Raw genomic sequence first — 17,173 nt, 5'->3', positions numbered from 1 at the left:
TTTGCTTGATCCTTGAGTGTGATTGTTGCATTCGTGCATTCATGCACTCATTTACATCCATATCATCAATAATGAGAAAATTTTCAAGGAACTTAAGAGGTCTATTTGCAAATTTTCAGACATGGAAAGACAAAGAAGGAATACGAAGAAGTACAGTTTCAGACAACCCGACTTGAAAGAGCTAAGGAATTTGACATCCTATGTATTAGATCCCTTGGGTTTCAAGGCTCGTTTTGGGAAGCTTCTATCTATTTTGACTACTCAAGTGGACGAAGGATTGATGAGTGTATTGGTGCAGTTCTATGATCCCTTGTACCGTTGCTTCACATTTCCGGATTTTCAGCTTTTGCCCACGCTTGAGGAATATGCCTATCTAGTGGGTATACCTATTCTAGACCAGTTGTCGTTCAGTGTCTTAGAGAGTGTTCCTACTTCTCAAGAGATAGCTAATATGTTGCATATATAGGAATCTCTGGTTGGTGCTCATATGACTACCAAAGGTGGAATTCAAGGTCTCCCTTCTGAGTTCCTCATTGCTCAAGCTACCTTGTATGGGAAGGCCATGAGTGAGGACGCCTTTGAGGCCATATTTGTACTTTTTATCTATGGGCTAGTGTTATTCCCCAACATCGACAAGTTTGTGGATGTGAACGCTATTAGGATTTTCTCTACTCTTAATCCCGTTCCGACTCTGTTGGGTGACACTTACTTTTCTTTGCATATGAGGAATGCAGAGGGTGGTGGTACCATTGTGTGTTGTTTGCCTCTGTTATACAAGTGGTTTATTTTGCACTTGCCACAAAATGTCGCCTTCAAGGAAAACAAAGGATGTCTACGGTGGTCCACGAGACTTATGTCTCTCACTAATGATGATATCTTTTGGTACAACCGTGTATATGATGGTGTGTAGATTATCGACTCTTGTGGGGAATTCTCCAATGTGCCTGTTCTTGGTACATGTGGTGGGATTAACTACAACCCTATTTTGGCACGTCGTCAGCTTGAGTTCCCCCTAAAGGATAAACCTAATAACATTCTGTTAGAGGGTGTGTTCTTTCAGAAGGGTAAAGATCCCAAAGGCTTGAAGGGCAGGATGGTCCGCGCTTGGCGCAAGATCCATAGGAAGGGAAGGAAGGAGCTAGGTCCGAAGAACTATATCGCTTTGGAGCCCTATACCTCTTGGGTTAGGAGGAGAGCTTCCGAGTACCTCATGCCTTATGAGTATCCAAGACCTACACCGTTGGTTGTGGCTGGGCCTTCAACCCTCCCTAACCAAGGAGTAGAGGAGTTGAGAGATGAAGACCGTTCATGTGCCTGGATCCGTGAACGAGAGGAGTTACTTCAGCAAATCAGAGAGAAGGATGCTTTGATAGAGTTCCTTGAGCACCAGGTTATTGACGATCCTGATGATGCATTGATATCTCTACTTCCTCAGTCTTCCATGTTTTGGAAGAGGAAGTACGATCAACTTTCCAAAGAGAAGGCAGATATGGAGGCGGCCTATGAGAGGGAGGTGAAGAGGCTTCGTGCAACTTATCTCCCAATGTCCAGAGCTTTAGATGATTGTTTCTAGGGTTCCATAGGATGTTCATTTTCCTTCTCTCTTGTATTTGGTTACCAAGACTGTACTTCTTTGGTGTAAAAATATTTTCCAAATATTATTGATGTGATATTTCCATATGTGATAAATCTTTCCAATATTTGCAAATAGAGCTCTAAAGTTCCTCTGATAAAAAAATCAAATCATATGCACAAGCATTGCATGCATCATGTGCATAAGCAGGTTTTGTTCCAGGCTTCTTGTTCTATGGTCTAACTCTGTGTTCTTCATTTATTTTAAAGACAAGCTGACTCACCGGAACTATACCCGAGCCAACGCATCAAGACTAATGGATCATTCGGAGCAAGAGAACCGTGAACTAAAGGAGGAAGTAGCCAGATTGACTGCTCTGGTGGAGTCATTCTTGGCTGCCCAGAGCCAGTCTTCTCCGACACCTTCAACTCCTCCCCAGAGGACAGTCATCTCTAAGATTGCCTCTTCAACCGTGCCTGCGGCCAGCGCCCACTTTGCACCAACAGCTATGCCAGCCGGGTTTCCGTGGGGGATGTCTCCCAACTTCATGCCTGAGGGTCCTGCACCCACTTTTGCTTCTCTGCCGGCATCTAGCCCGGTCCTAGCCGTTCCTCCTCCTGTCATGCATACTATGCCCAAAGTAGATGACACCATCTATCATTCTAAGTCGTCTGAGGGCCCAGATGTCTATGAAAAGATGGATGATATGAATGATCAATTTCTTGAGCTCCGCAAGGAATTGAAAACTCTCCGAGGTAAAGACCTTTTCGGCAAGTCTGCTGCTGAACTTTGCTTGGTCCCAAACATCAGAATCCCTCTAAAGATCAAGGTACCTGACTTTGAAAAATACAAGGGAAATACTTGCCCTCCCAGCCACCTGGTTATGTATGCCAGGAAGATGTCGACTCAGACCGACAACGATCAACTGCTTATTCATTACTTCCAGGACAGTTTGTCCAGTGTTGCCCTAAGATGGTATATGGGCTTGGACAGTTCAAACATTCGATCCTTCAATGATCTTGGCGAGGCCTTCGTCAAGCAATACAAGTATAACGTGGATATGGCTCCCGGTAGGGATCAATTGAGAGCCATGTCCCAGAAGGACAAGGAAACCTTTAAAGAATACGCCCAGAGGTGGCGAGAGTTAGCAGCACAGATTGTGCCCCCGCTGGAGGAGAAAGAAATGACCAAGATCTTTCTCAAGACCTTGAGCTTATTTTACTATGAGCGGAAGATCGCCAACGCTCCTTTTGATTTCACCGAGATGGTGAACATGGGGATGCGTCTGGAAGAAGGAGTCAGGGAAGGGCGCCTGACCAGATAAGAAGGCTCATCTGCCAAACGGTATGGGATTTTTGGAAAGAAGAAAGATGGTGAGGCACGTGCTGTGACCTCCCATGCTAAACCAAGAAGACCCTCAGTAAGGAGGAAGACCGTGCGTCCTGCCGGTAACCAGCATCAGGTGGCTCACATAGCAGCTATTTTCAGAGATAATCAGCAATATCAGCATCACAACAATAATTAGCAACAACAACATCCGCAATATCAACAACAACAGCACCGTCCTCAACAGCAGGCCTACCAGCCTGGAAACAATAATCAAACCAGTACAACCTATGAGAGGAAGAGGGTCACCTTCGATCCTATTCCCATGACCTATGCCGAATTGTATCCCTCTTTGATAGAGAGGAAGTTGATTACTCCACGAGACCCACCGGCTATACCTACCAACCCTCAGTGGTGGTATAAGCCCGAGTTACACTGTGTTTATCATTCCGGTGCTCCCGGACATGACGTGGAAAACTGCTACCCACTGAAGACCAAGGTTCAAGACCTTGTGAGATGTGGTATTCTTTGTTTCAAGGACGTAGGTCCTAATGTGAAGAAGAACCCATTGGCCGAGCATGGGAAATCCTCTGTCAACATGGTCCAGGGTTGCCCTGGTAAATACAAAGTCAAATATGTCAGCCATATTCGACAATCTCTGGTCGAGATGCACAGACTGCTGTGTGAGTACAATCATTACGAGCATGACCACGACAGATGCCGAGTTTGCATAGTCAATCAAAGAGGATGTCGCCGAGTTGGCAAAGACATCCGAGAAATGCTGGATGAAGGAGTCATTGAGATACTTCAGAATCGAAATGTTGATGTTGATGATGATGAAGTCAATGTAATATCTCCGGTATTTCGGATCCCTGAGCCCGTTGTCATCAAGTACGATGGTAGCAAGCAGAAGGCTTCTCCCTCCTTGATCATTAAACCAACTAGCCCTGTGCCATATTCTTTTGAGAAGGCGGTTCCCTATCGCTACAATGTTGTGGCATTAGAGGATGGGAAGGAGGTACGCCTGCCCTCTACCTCTGTTGTTAATATTTCCGACGTCAGCGGCCTGACCCGTAGCGGTCGTGTTTTCTCGGCTCCGCCGAAACCCCAAGCTGATGTTCGAAGGGCCAATGATGCTGATTATGCTGAACGCCCAGTTGGAAATGCTGTTAATGCTCCGAATCCGGCACTTGTTGCCGCTAAACCTGCCTCTGTCGTAAAAACTCCTGTCTATGTTGGCCAGAAAGGCAATACGAAAGAAGACTATGATGAGATACTGAGGCTCATCAAAAGGAGTGAGTCTAACGTTGTAGATCAGCTTCTACAGACGCCATCGAAGATCTTTGTATTATTCTTGTTGATGAATTTAGAACCACACCGAGAAGCTCTACAGAAGGTGTTGGATGTGGCGTATGTAGATCATGACGTCACAATAGAACAATTTGACAGCATTGTTGCAAACATCACCGCTTGTAACAATTTGAGTTTTTGTGATGCTGATCTCCCCGAGGAGGGAAGAGACCACAATTTGGCACTACACATTTCTATGAGTTGCAAAGATGATGCCATGTCCAATGTGCTGGTGGACACTGGGTCATCATTAAATGTGTTGCCAAAGTCTACTCTCTCTAAATTGTCATATCAGGGGCCTCCCATGAGGCAGAGTGGAGTAGTGGTTAAAGCTTTCGATGGGTCCCGTAAAACTGTGATTGGAGAGGTTGAACTCCCAGTCAAGATCGGACCAAGTGATTTCCAGATCACCTTCCAGGTCATGGATATTCATCCATCGTATAGTTGTCTGTTGGGCAGACCATGGATTCACGAGGCAGGCGCCGTGACATCCACCCTACACCAGAAATTGAAGTTCGTCAAAAACAAGAAGTTGGTCGTGGTAGGGGGAGAAAAGGCTCTCCTGGTTAGCCATTTGTCTTCCTTTTCTTACATAGATGCTGAGGATGAAGTTGGAACGCCGTTCTAAGCTTTATCTATTGTTGAGCCTACTAAGAAAGGAACTTCTTCATTTGCGTCCTATAAAGATGCTATGTTGGCCATTGAGCATGGTACAACTACTGGATTGGGGCAAATGATCAAGTTGGAAGACAACAAATCCCGGGCTGGCATAGGGTTTTCTTCTGGCACTTTCAATAAGCATGGGTTGTTCAAGAGTGATGGATTCATCCACACTGTTCAAGATGAGGAAGTTGTTGTTATTGTGGAAGAGGATGCAGAGGAAGATTCTGGCAACTTTGTCATCCCTGGAGGGATCTGCAATAATTGGGTCGCTGTTGATGTTCCAACAGTTATCCATAAGTCAAAGTAATGTTCAATGCGTTTAAAAGCCCTCCTCCCATGACAAAAGGAGGAGTGATGACATTGTTGGCTCATAAATACAATGATATTTTCATTCAATAAATTCATGTTAAATGTTTGTTTACCCAATTATTTTCACTTTTTGCTTTTTGCATGAAATTGGTGATCACATAAAACCTTAAAAAATAAGAATAAAATCAATATTTTCATCTGCATAATGATTTGCCTTGTTTGAATTCTAAAATCTCTTTATATCCAAAATCATTATGTAGGTTGATCAAACCCATTGAACATAATGATCCAACAACATCTCCCAACTTTGAGTTCCCTGTATTTGAGGCGGAAGAAGATGATGTTGAAGAAATTCCTAATGAAATCACCCGTCTACTTGAGCATGAGGAGAAGATCATTCAGCTGCATCTTGAGAATCTGGAAACAATTAACTTGAGGTCTGAAGATTGTGTGCGAGAAGTGAAGATTGGGGCACTCCTGGAAGAATCTGTTAAGAAGGGGTTGATTGACTTGCTATGAGAATATGTCGACGTCTTTGCCTGGTCATATGAAGACATGCCTGGTTTGGATACTGATATCGTGCAACATTTCCTGCCTTTGAAGCCTGAGTGCGTGCCTGTGAAGTAGAAGCTCAGAAGAACTCATCCCGATATGGCAGTGAAGATCAAAGAGGAAGTTCAGAAGCTAATTGATGCGGGGTTTCTGGTGACTTCTATATATCCTCAATTGGTGGCCAATATTGTGCTCGTGCCTAAGAAAGATGGAAAAGTCCGAATGTGTGTGGATTATAGAGACTTGAATAAAGCTAGTCTGAAAGATGATTTTCCTCTACCACATATTGATATGTTGGTAGATAATACAGCTAAATTCAATGTCTTCTCGTTTATGGACGGATTTTCCGGATATAATCAGATTAAAATGGCACTCGAGGAAATGGAGAAGACAACATTCATCACACTTTGAGGAACATTCTATTATCGAGTGATGCCCTTCGATTTGAAGAACGCCGGAGCCACGTATCAACGAGCTATGAGTACCTTGTTTCATGATAGGATGCACAAGGAGATCGAGGTATATGTTGATGATATGATTGCGAAGTCAAGAACGGAAGTTGAACATGTAGAACACTTGTTGAAGCTTTTTCAGCGTTTGAGGAAGTATAAGCTTCGTCTGAATCCTAACAAGTGTACATTTGGAGTCCGTTCCGGTAAGTTATTGGGCTTTATTGTCAGTGAGAGAGGTATTGAGGTTGATCCCGCCAAGGTCAAAGCAATACAAGAAATGCATGCACCTAAAACTGAGAAGCAAGTCCGAGGTTTTCTTGGCCGCTTGAATTATATTTCCAGATTCATATCCCACATGACTGCCACATGTGCGCCAATATTCAAGCTCCTCCGGAAAGACCAGTCTCATGATTAGACCGAGGATTGCCAAAAGGCCTTTGACAGTATTAAAGAGTATCTATCTGAGCCGCCGATTTTGTCTCCACCTATGGAAGGGAGACCATTGATTATGTATCTGACAGTTCTTGAAGACTCGATGGGTTGTGTCCTTGGTCAGCAAGATGAATCAGGGAAAAAAGAATATGCTATATACTACCTGAGTAAGAAATTCACTGATTATGAGTCTCGATACTCGATGCTTGAGAAAACATGATGTGCTTTGGCTTGGGCTGCTAAGCGCTTACGCCAGTATATGTTAAACATACGACTTGGTTGATATCCAAAATGGATCCAATCAAATATATCTTTGAGAAGCCTGCTTTAACGGGGAGGATTGCCCGTTGGCAGATGTTGTTAGCTGAGTATGATATTGAGTATCGAGCTCAGAAGGTTATAAAAGGTAGTATCTTCGCTGACCACTTGGCACATCAACCAATTGAAGATTACCAGTCAGTTCAATATGACTTCCCAGATGAGGAGATTTTGTATTTGAAAATGAAAGACTGTGACGAGCCCACGCTCGATGAAGGGCCAGAACCTGGTTCCCGATGGAGCATGGTGTTTGATGGCGCTGTAAATCAGTATGGAAATGGTATTGGGGCAGTAATTATCACTCCTCAGGGCACACATTTTCCTTTTACAACAAGGCTAACTTTCAAATGCACGAATAATATGGCTGAGTATGAGGCCTGTATTTTGGGATTGGAAGAATGTATTGATCTTAGGATCAAGCATCTTGATGTTTATGGTGATTCGGCCCTTGTTGTTAATCAGATTAAGGGTGAATGGGAGACGCATCAGCCTGGCCTCATCCCATATAGAGATTATACAAGTAGGATTTCAACATTCTTTACTGAGGTTGGCTTCCATCATATTACTCGAGATGAGAATCGGATGGCAGATGCACTTACTACGCTTGCTTCAATGATTGTGGTTAGACTCTGGAATGAAGTTCCCAATATCACTGTGATGCGCTTGGATAGACCAGCTCATGTCTTTGCAGTAGAGGAGGTGCAAGATGATAAGCCATGGTATTATGATATCAAGTGTTTTCTTCAGACCCAGATTTACCCGCCTGGGGCATCTGTGAAAGATAGAAAGACTTTGAGGAGATTATCCGACAGTTTCTACCTCGATGGAGAAGTGCTTTATAAGAGAAAATTTGACATGGTCTTGCTTAGATGCGTGGATAGACACGAAGCAGACCTGTTAATGGCTGAGGTCCATGAGGGTTAATTCGGTACTCATTCCAATGGACATGTAATGGCTAGAAATATGTTGAGAGCAGGCTACTATTGGCTGACAATGGAGTCTGACTGCTGCAAATATGTGAAGAAATGCCACAAGTATCAGATTTATGCGGATAAGATTCATATTCCCCCGACACTTCTGAATGTGATTTCATCACCATGGCCTTTCTCCATGTGGGAAATTGACATGATTGGCATGATAGAGCCGAAAGCATCCAACGGCCACAAATTTATTCTCGTAGAAATTGATTACTTCACCAAATGGGTTGAAGCGGCGTCATACGCAAACCTGACCAGGCAGGTGGTTGTGAAGTTTATCAAGAATCAACTCATATGCCGTTATGGTGTGCCAGATAAGATCATTACTGATAATGGATCTAACTTGAACAACAAAATGATGAAAGAGCTGTGTAGCGAGTTCAAGATTGCACATCATAATTATTCTCCTTATAAACCCAAGATGAATGGGGCTGTTGAAGCTGCTAATAAGAATATCAAGAAGATTGTCCAGAAGATGGTTGTTACGTACAAAGATTGGCATGAGATGCTGCCATTTGCTTTGCATGGATATCGTACATCTGTCCGCACTTCAACAGGGGCAACCCCTTTCCCCCTTGTATACGGCATGGAGGTTGTGCTCCCAGTAGAGGTGGAGATCCCATCAATGAGAGTCTTGATGGAAGCCAAGTTGAGTGATGCTGAATGGGTTTAGAGTCGTTATGACCAATTGAACTTAATTGAAGAGAAGAGACTGACTGCCATGTGCCATGTATTTCGAGAAGGTGGCCTTGTGCTCAAGAAAGTCTTGTCTTTCACACCCGATTCCAGGGGCAAGTGGACTCCAAACTATGAAGGTCCATATGTTGTTAAGAGAGCCTTTTCAGGCGGTGCTTTGATACTTACAACTATGGATGGGGAGGATTTCACTCGCCCTATGAATTCAGATGCAGTCAAGAAATACTTTCCCTAAAAATAAAAACAGAATAGCTCGCTAAGTTGAAAACCTGAAAGGGCGGGTTAGGCAAGAATGAGCGTCTCGGTGGATTGAAAACCCGAAAGGGCGATCCACGCAAAAGTTAGAGACATAAAAAATAAATATGTATCCCGCTAGATTGAGTACCTCACCTTGGGGAAATCTAGGCAAAAATTAGGGATTTGGCAAGTAACTGCATCCTGACAAGACTTTGATCTATAAGTTGTCATCTGTCAAAGACTCTCGCTCAGTCATCGTCAACTGAAGCTTCAAGTACATCGGATTCAGAGTTGGTGGAGAAATGGTCATTATGTTCAATGTAGCCCTTTTCCAATATATATCACCAATTTCAAATTTGTAAAGATCTATGGAGTCTTGCCATTTGCGGACTACCATTCCATCAAATAAATTTGAGCCTTATCCAAATCTTTGCACTCTTATTTGTTTCTATTCAACAAATGTTTTGCATGTTTTAATTGAGAAATATCATTGTTTAAAATAAATTTTTCATAAATTATTTTTAAACAAAGTGAACATTCACAATGACCAAAGGATACTTGGAACGTCTTCAGTGCTCTCCCAAGGATGGTATGATTCCCAAAGGGTAAGACATTGGTTCGTATTCCCAGCATGTTTGTATCCTCTTCTTTTTTCCTTTCAGGTTGTTTCCTTCTTTGGCACTGAGAAAAGTTGTACCCTCCCACCAAATCCCAGGAAGTTTGGGAGTTCTGAGTGTGATCTCAAACTTCTAGATCCCCATTGAAGTCTGGATTTAGCATTTCTGTTATCAATTATATGGTTGTCATCCCTTATGTGGATTGACCTAAAATCCCTTATAGATTGATAAATTGAATATGCTAATCTTTCTGAAGGAGTCAAGTTTCCTCCCACTTCAAGTAAGAATTTCCCCTCAGGGTGAGCAGGAAATCCCTGACATAAGTGGAGTGTTCATCAAACTTAGTTTGTAGCTTTCCCTCTGTGGACTTGGCTACTTTTGGCCTCCAGCAATTTGCTCATCGACCATCCTCAACAGGGTTGATCCCATTTCTATTCCCCCAAGTATGGTCACCATCAGGGTATCTCCAGCATTTGCCTGATCAGAACCCGTTTGTGGTTTCCTCCCGAGCTGAGTGATTGATGAAAATGTTTATCCTTCCTTGGCGGAGTTTGGTCCCTTCCTCCTCGGCAGATGTGATTTCTTCAGTAGTGCAATATATATGGTGACACGGGAACCTTCTGATTGTTGGTTGCTCCCCACAGGGTTTCATCTTCCCCTTTGATAATTTCCCCAGTAAAGTTGATTCTACGGCGGATTTTATCTGTGTGCTGATTTTGTCCCCAAGTGGAGTGACTGATTCTCCTTACATACAAAGATCTTTGATTCCTGGTATCTCTTGCCCCATCAGATTGGGTGTCCTCCTGTAGGCCTGGCTTTCTCTCTTGAGATGTAGTACCGGACGTTTGTTCATTAATTTTTGGACCTGTTTGTGTTATATATGTCTGTTTTGTCAGCATTCATCATACATAAGCCACGCATATATGCATAATTTTTAACATTTAATATTCATGTCGCATTATTTGCCATAAATACCTTTGTTTGTTGTCTCCTGCTATTCGGTGATACATATTTCACCAAGCAGATGTTTGCGTCTGATCTCCCCATGTAGAGTCAGCCCCATAAGCAGAAAGTGTTTATCCTTTCCTCCATATTCCCCACTGAGTTATGTCCTCGTGGATGATTGTTGTTTCTGTTTCCTCCCAACACATATATTGGGATGAAGTCTCCCCTGAGTTATATCCTCATGGGGATGAGTCTTGTTTCATCGTGCCTCTCTAGTTTGTTCCTAGATTGGCTTATTGAGGTCTTCCCTGCACTTCCTCGTAGTTTAGACGAATGATTGCTCAGTAATCAGTAATTGTCCATCTTTTCCCCTGCGGAGTCTGTGGCCTTCTACCCTCATACCGGTAGTTATAAGTCCTATTTCTACGGTTTTCTACCCTCATACCGGTAGTTGTAAACCCCATTTTATCCCCTTACAGAGTTAACCTTGTTTTTGTTCATCCTAACCGATGACGGTTGCTCTTCTGTGGTTTTCTACCCAGTATCCGATAGATATAATCCCCTCTTTGACAGTTATCTTTATCCAATATTCGGTATTGATAGTCCTTCACCTTTTGAGTATATCTCCCAGTAACCGGTGACATATTCCCTGGATCATTGCCTCTATCAATGTATCCCCAGCGAGTTATCTTTCATTTACCCTTGGCGGGTAATGGTTGTTTCTCCCTTTGATCGATCATCATTTTTTATACCTAGTATTCAGTATCCTGATGTCCTCTCTTTTCGGTCGATTTATCCTTTATTAACACAGTAACCGGTTGTGGATAATCTTCCATGCGAGTATGTATCTACGTTCTAACGGTAATAGATAATATATCTCATGCGCTCTTTGGTCGAAATCTTTTGCTCTTCCCCAGTCGAGTAAGATTCGTATCCCCTTTTGTGGAGTCGAATGTCCATCCAGTAATTGAGTTTGCTTTTTTAGCCCTCCTATCGGATGATGAGTGTCTTGGAAATATTCCCCAATTCACGCCTGGTTGGTCACCTATTATATGCCCAGTAACCAGTATCCCTGGTGTTCCTTCCCTTCTGCTCCCTATTATGACTTTTTGTCCCCTGTGGAGTCAGATTTTCCTGAGTTGAAATACACCTTTTCAGGTCTTCCTCAGATGTTTTGGATGTTTGATATCTCTCACCCTCATACCGATCTTAGATATTCATTCTCCCTGAGCGTGTTGTTCTCTCACCCTTATACCGGTGTTTCGATCACATGTCTCCTTGAGCTTATTACCCAGTAACCGGTAATACCTCATCCTGTTGTTTCCTCAGATAAGTCCTGTTTGGACATTCCCCGACAAAGTCCCTTAGTGGATTGTTCCCCTTCTGAGTCCGGATTTTTGTTCGAAGTATCCTCCATGGATAGTCTTGTTGTATTGGCATATTCCCCAATACATGCATCTTTGAGTCAGCTCGAGTCTTTCCTTTGATTTATTTTCAGGGAATTCCTCTCGTCTCTCTCAGCAAGTGCTAAGTCATGATCCGCTCACGCATTTTATTCCCTTTCGTATCCCCATTAGAGTCCCCAGGATCTCTGTCCCATTGGGTGTACTGCTTATATGGATTATCAGTTTCTCCTGATTTCTTTTCTCTTTGTGGACGCATATCTCCACAGAATATTACCTTTTGCATACAAACATTTGCATCATGAGGTCTCTTAGGAACCAAAATTCGTCTCTTTGTTATTATTTAAGCCCATTCTACCTCGTCGAGACGAAGATTTTAACCTTCACGTCTCCGGCAAGAATGACCTTAAATAGGGGCATCTGTAAGATCCTAATTTTGACCCTAAGATCCCTCATAGCATCATAGCATTGCATTTGCATGGCCTCAAGGATCATAAGCATCTTGGCTCCTTCCCTTTGGGTGGGATCTCTTGAGAGTTGGTTTGAGATCACCAAGCATACATGAATTGTATATTATTGCTTTTCTCAATTTATTTACAAACCAAAAGCACAAAAATATGTCACTAACATCTCTTGTTTGTAGCTTGAGGAGTCACAAGGTCTAAAGCTTCTAGGAGATCCTATGTGCATAGATATGGCCAAGAGAAGATGAAAGCAAGCATGGAAATGGTTCCCAAAGCTCTCATCCATCAAATATGCCTCCCAAGTATCTCAATTCATCATTTTGTTCAAAGCAAATCAAAAGGGTTTGAGGCTTGTTTCCCAAGGAAACCCTAATTCATCTATTCATCAACTGTGCCTTGCTCATGAAGCAACCTCAACCCATGGTCAAATACAATCAAGGGAAGTTCTTTCACTCATCATTTCATGCATATTTGAACCTATTTGAGTGTCCTCAATCATAAATTCATCAAGATATGAGTTTTGGACTTGAGAAATGGAGATGACCCCAAGAGAAAAAATGTTCTTAAAGACTATATGAACAACTTTCATGTTCATCAAAAATTGATTTGAAGCATGGAAGGTCATCATCCATTCCAAGACATTATAGGTCATTTTGACTGAAACCCTAATTTTGGGTCAACTTCCCAAGGACATAACTCCTTCATTTTTCATGATTTTAAGGTGAGATCAAATGCATTGGAAAGCTTAAGATGTCTACTTCAAATGTTATGCTGAGAAAAATTCCAAAATCTCAAAAAATACATGTGATAATGCAAAACATTATAGGTCACTTTGGACCAAGTGCATTGAAATGTGAAAAAGTCCAACTTCAAGTGCCCATAACTTCTTCATCAAAAATCTAAATGATGCATAATTTAAGTCCAAATTGATTTCCTTGAAAAGTTATACAACTTTTACGTTGAAGATTTTGTCATTTGGAGCTTGTATCATTGAGACAGAAGGGCTTGAACTTTGGCCAATTTTGAAAATCTCACATATGCATGTTTTGCACCCTACACTTCATGTCCAATTTTCATTAATTTCCAAGGCCCAAATGGAGTTTTGATCAACATAACAAATTATCCTTATGCAATAAGATTTCCAACCATTACTCATGAGGTGGTGTTCCTATTTTTAACATGGCACTTTCAAAGGCTTGAGTATAATAGTGCATTTTTTGAAAATCATTTAAATTGCTTTGCATGAGCTGCTACTACTAAATCTGCACGTCCATTTTGCTTGCATCATGCATTAGCTTTCAATTCTAATTGGAATTGGGCCCTCCATGCGCCTGTACAGGCCCATGCATGGAGGCCCTTTCCATTCATGCAATCATTTTGTTCATGCATATCAGATGCTTTCTCCTATAAATACAAGGCCTATGCTCTTCAATTCTTCAACCTAATGGCGTCCAAATTGCTGCTCAACTGAAATCCCAGCCATCACTAAAGGAACTAATCCATTTTTTCTTCAAATTTTTCAGATCTGAGTTTTGATTTCATTGATCAATTTTCAGATCTTAAAGTTCTTAAACCTTCATCTCCTTGCTCTCTAGTGTCAACTGTAAGCAATTGCATCCAAGAATTGTGACTCAACGCCTTGTAAATCAAAGGTTCATACCAACTGTTATCGTCTTCGAATCTACTTGTATAGTGTTCAATTCTCATTGTTGTTGTGTGATTTGAAGTCCTCTGCATAGAGGCAACATTGCCGTGCTTTTAATTTTTGAAAATCATGAAGTTCATATGAACACCACAGATCTTCCACTTCTAACTTCTCTCAACATAGAGATCTAGAATGGATTTGAATGGATTTGAAGTCCTCTGCCTGGATCGTGCCATTTGGTTACCTTTTTCATTTCTGCAATTTTGATGTGGTCGGACCTTGGCCGGAGAAGACGGTGGCGCTGGCCACCGTCTGGTCTCCAGATTTAATTAGATCCGTCCATTCATGTTTCCATATTCAATCATGTGCGTCCAATGTTATGACTCATTTAATGACATGGTGCGCTTCAGTTGACCAAGGCACATGGTAGGCGCGCGCTTCGTGACCTCATGATCGGCCAGCTCAATTAATGAGCTCAGATCAAACGGTCCACACTTTTTCCAATTTCTATTTTCTGATATTATTTTCATTTTATTATTTTAATTCCGTTTCATTTTAAAAATTCATATCTCCTTCATTATGCGTCCGAAAATTATGGGACCAATTTCATTCTTCTCCTTTTAGCTTCTACTTTCTAAAAATGATTTTTAATATTTTTTATTATATCATTTGCTATTTTTTAGTAATTATCTCTTTTCTGGTTATTTTTAATTCATTTAAAATAGTTTTTGATATTCAAAAAATACAAAAATGTTTTTTCAACGTCTTTGAATGAAGATAGATCTATGAAACATATTCTCATCAATTTATTAATTGATTTGAGATTTATTTGAGATTTTAATTCAATTAGGTTATTTTTATGCATTTTTAATTGATTTAAAATAGTTTTTGACTTCTATAAATGTTGAAATTTTTTGTCAAACTTTGTTTGACCTTGTTGAACTTGGGATAACTCACTTGGACTTTCCAAAGTTGATTTGAAGTGAGTTTGAAGTTTGACCTTTCTTTATTATTTTAATTCAAGTTTTATTTTAATATTAAAAAATGACAAAAATATTTTATTTCTTTCTTGACTCCTAATCTTCATTTTGCCTCTGTTTTCTATTATTTGACCTTGATCTTCTTTATATTTGGTCAATGCTTGTTGATTATCTCATTCCATTTCCATTAATGCACTTTAATTCTTCATCTTCTTCTTCTTCTTCTTTTTCTTTTTGATCAATAAGTTAAAGATTGGTGGTTAGCATTGATGCATGGAGGTTTAATCTTCCTTGGTTCAAATCTAATTCATCTTGATCATGGATCAAGTGAATGGCTTTGCATTAAGGATAGGTTGCTTCCTAAATCATGCAAAGAACCTAAATCAATACAAGATCATTTCTCATTTTCTTTTTGGCATGACAACTTGTTGAAGTTTGATTCACTAATCAAGACCTCTAACTTGTGTTGTTGCCTACATTATTATTGACCGGCCTCAGATAGTTGTGACTTCTACATAAGTCCAATTACGATTGCTTAACATAACGCTAAATTTTCCTTATGGCACACTAACTATTAACACTAACCATTAACCATTAACATTTAATTCTTGCTCTTTACATTTATGCAATTTACTATTCTTGTACATATTATTCATTTGTTTTGCTCTTTGCTCACTTGAGAACATGTTTATGTTAATGGAATTTGCCTTTTGCTCACTTGAGCACATAATTGTGTATACATTATTGTGCCTGTGTTTTGTTTTGATTGTTGTGGACCAAATGCAAAAAATGGACAAATGGACTTAGTTTCTTGGACATTCCCTATGCAAAATTGGAGTAAAAGGACCTTAATGTTGAAGATGGATTAGAAGGACCAAACCTCTAAACTCAATCTTGTCCATTCTTGATTTTCCTTCATGGAACCTTTTGATGTTGTGTGCTTTTGTGCTAGGTGAATCCTATTTGAGCCAAATTGAAGAACCATTGCCATGTTCATCGAAAGTGAAAGATACAAGTGATATTGGGGATCTTCTAAGACCTTGCTTGATTATGTTGATTGCTTGAGCTTACACTTATTTTGCTTACATATTCCAAAGGATGGGAGCTACTTGGATCATCAATATGATCTCAAGAGAGGAACTCCATTTGTGGTCTTGTTTCTTATCCTTCATCTCTTGTATGATTAGGACTTTAGCCATTCTTCTTCTTCCCTCCACTCTAACCCAAGCCAAAACTTTTGTGCAAACATTTAACATTTGTTTTCAAACATTAGAAACCTAAGCCTTATGCTTTTGATTTTCAAACTTTCTTTTCATAACACTTATTTTGAATTGAATCTTTAAGTCAACTTTGACCATATTTTGTAAATACTTTTCATTGGTAAATATAACTTATTCAAATACTTTTGTGGTTTCAATGGCCACTTTCTTAATCAAAACTTTTCATAACCTTTAGCTATTAGGTTTGAGTTATCCTTGAGGTAGATGTAATACTCACCTATATCCTTAGTGATGGACAATGAGTCTTCCGTGCTTATTATAGGGTTAACCCCTTACTAGCATGTTGAAGTTATCCCCACATGGTGGATTTGTGGTTTTAGGTTGAGTTTTCTCCCTTGGATAACAAAAGACCTTAAGGATTTTGGACCAATCAATTCACCAACTTGTTTTGACATTTTTACCCCGAACTACGAGGTTTTGATCCTAATCTTTTTAAGATGGTAGGTAGGCAATGGGTTTATCCATCCAAACACAAATTGTAAATAACTTGTATATTCTCTTCCCATCTCTTCAATCATGTTTGCACAAATATATTTTCTCAAAATACCAACCTTACAACAAGTGTGAAAAGGGCTCCCTAGGAGTACCTAGGTTTTTTTGGGTGCTTAACACCTTCCCATTGCATAACCAACCCCCTTACCCCGATCTCTGACATTTTTACTAGTTTTTTATTCGATAAAACTTTTAGGTTTTTGTTCGCTTTCTAACCATTCCTTTGGATAAATAGAAGTGCGGTGGCGACTCGACTTGTATGGTTTACCTTGGATTTAGTCAATATCTCTAATGGTAACGAATACCTCGCTACACCGATGTGCCAATATGACTGTCATTTTTCCTCATTCCAGTTTTTGCTTCCACAACCCTTTCTCTTTGGGCAATTGCTAGAATCGTCTCTAGTATCTGATCCATCTTCTCTTGGATGGCGGTGATGTTTGTCCTCATAGTGTCCTGATT

Source organism: Lathyrus oleraceus, chromosome 2 (assembly GCF_024323335.1).
Source record: "Lathyrus oleraceus cultivar Zhongwan6 chromosome 2, CAAS_Psat_ZW6_1.0, whole genome shotgun sequence".
NCBI lineage: Eukaryota > Viridiplantae > Streptophyta > Magnoliopsida > Fabales > Fabaceae > Lathyrus > Lathyrus oleraceus.
This window is presented reverse-complemented; position numbering follows the sequence as displayed.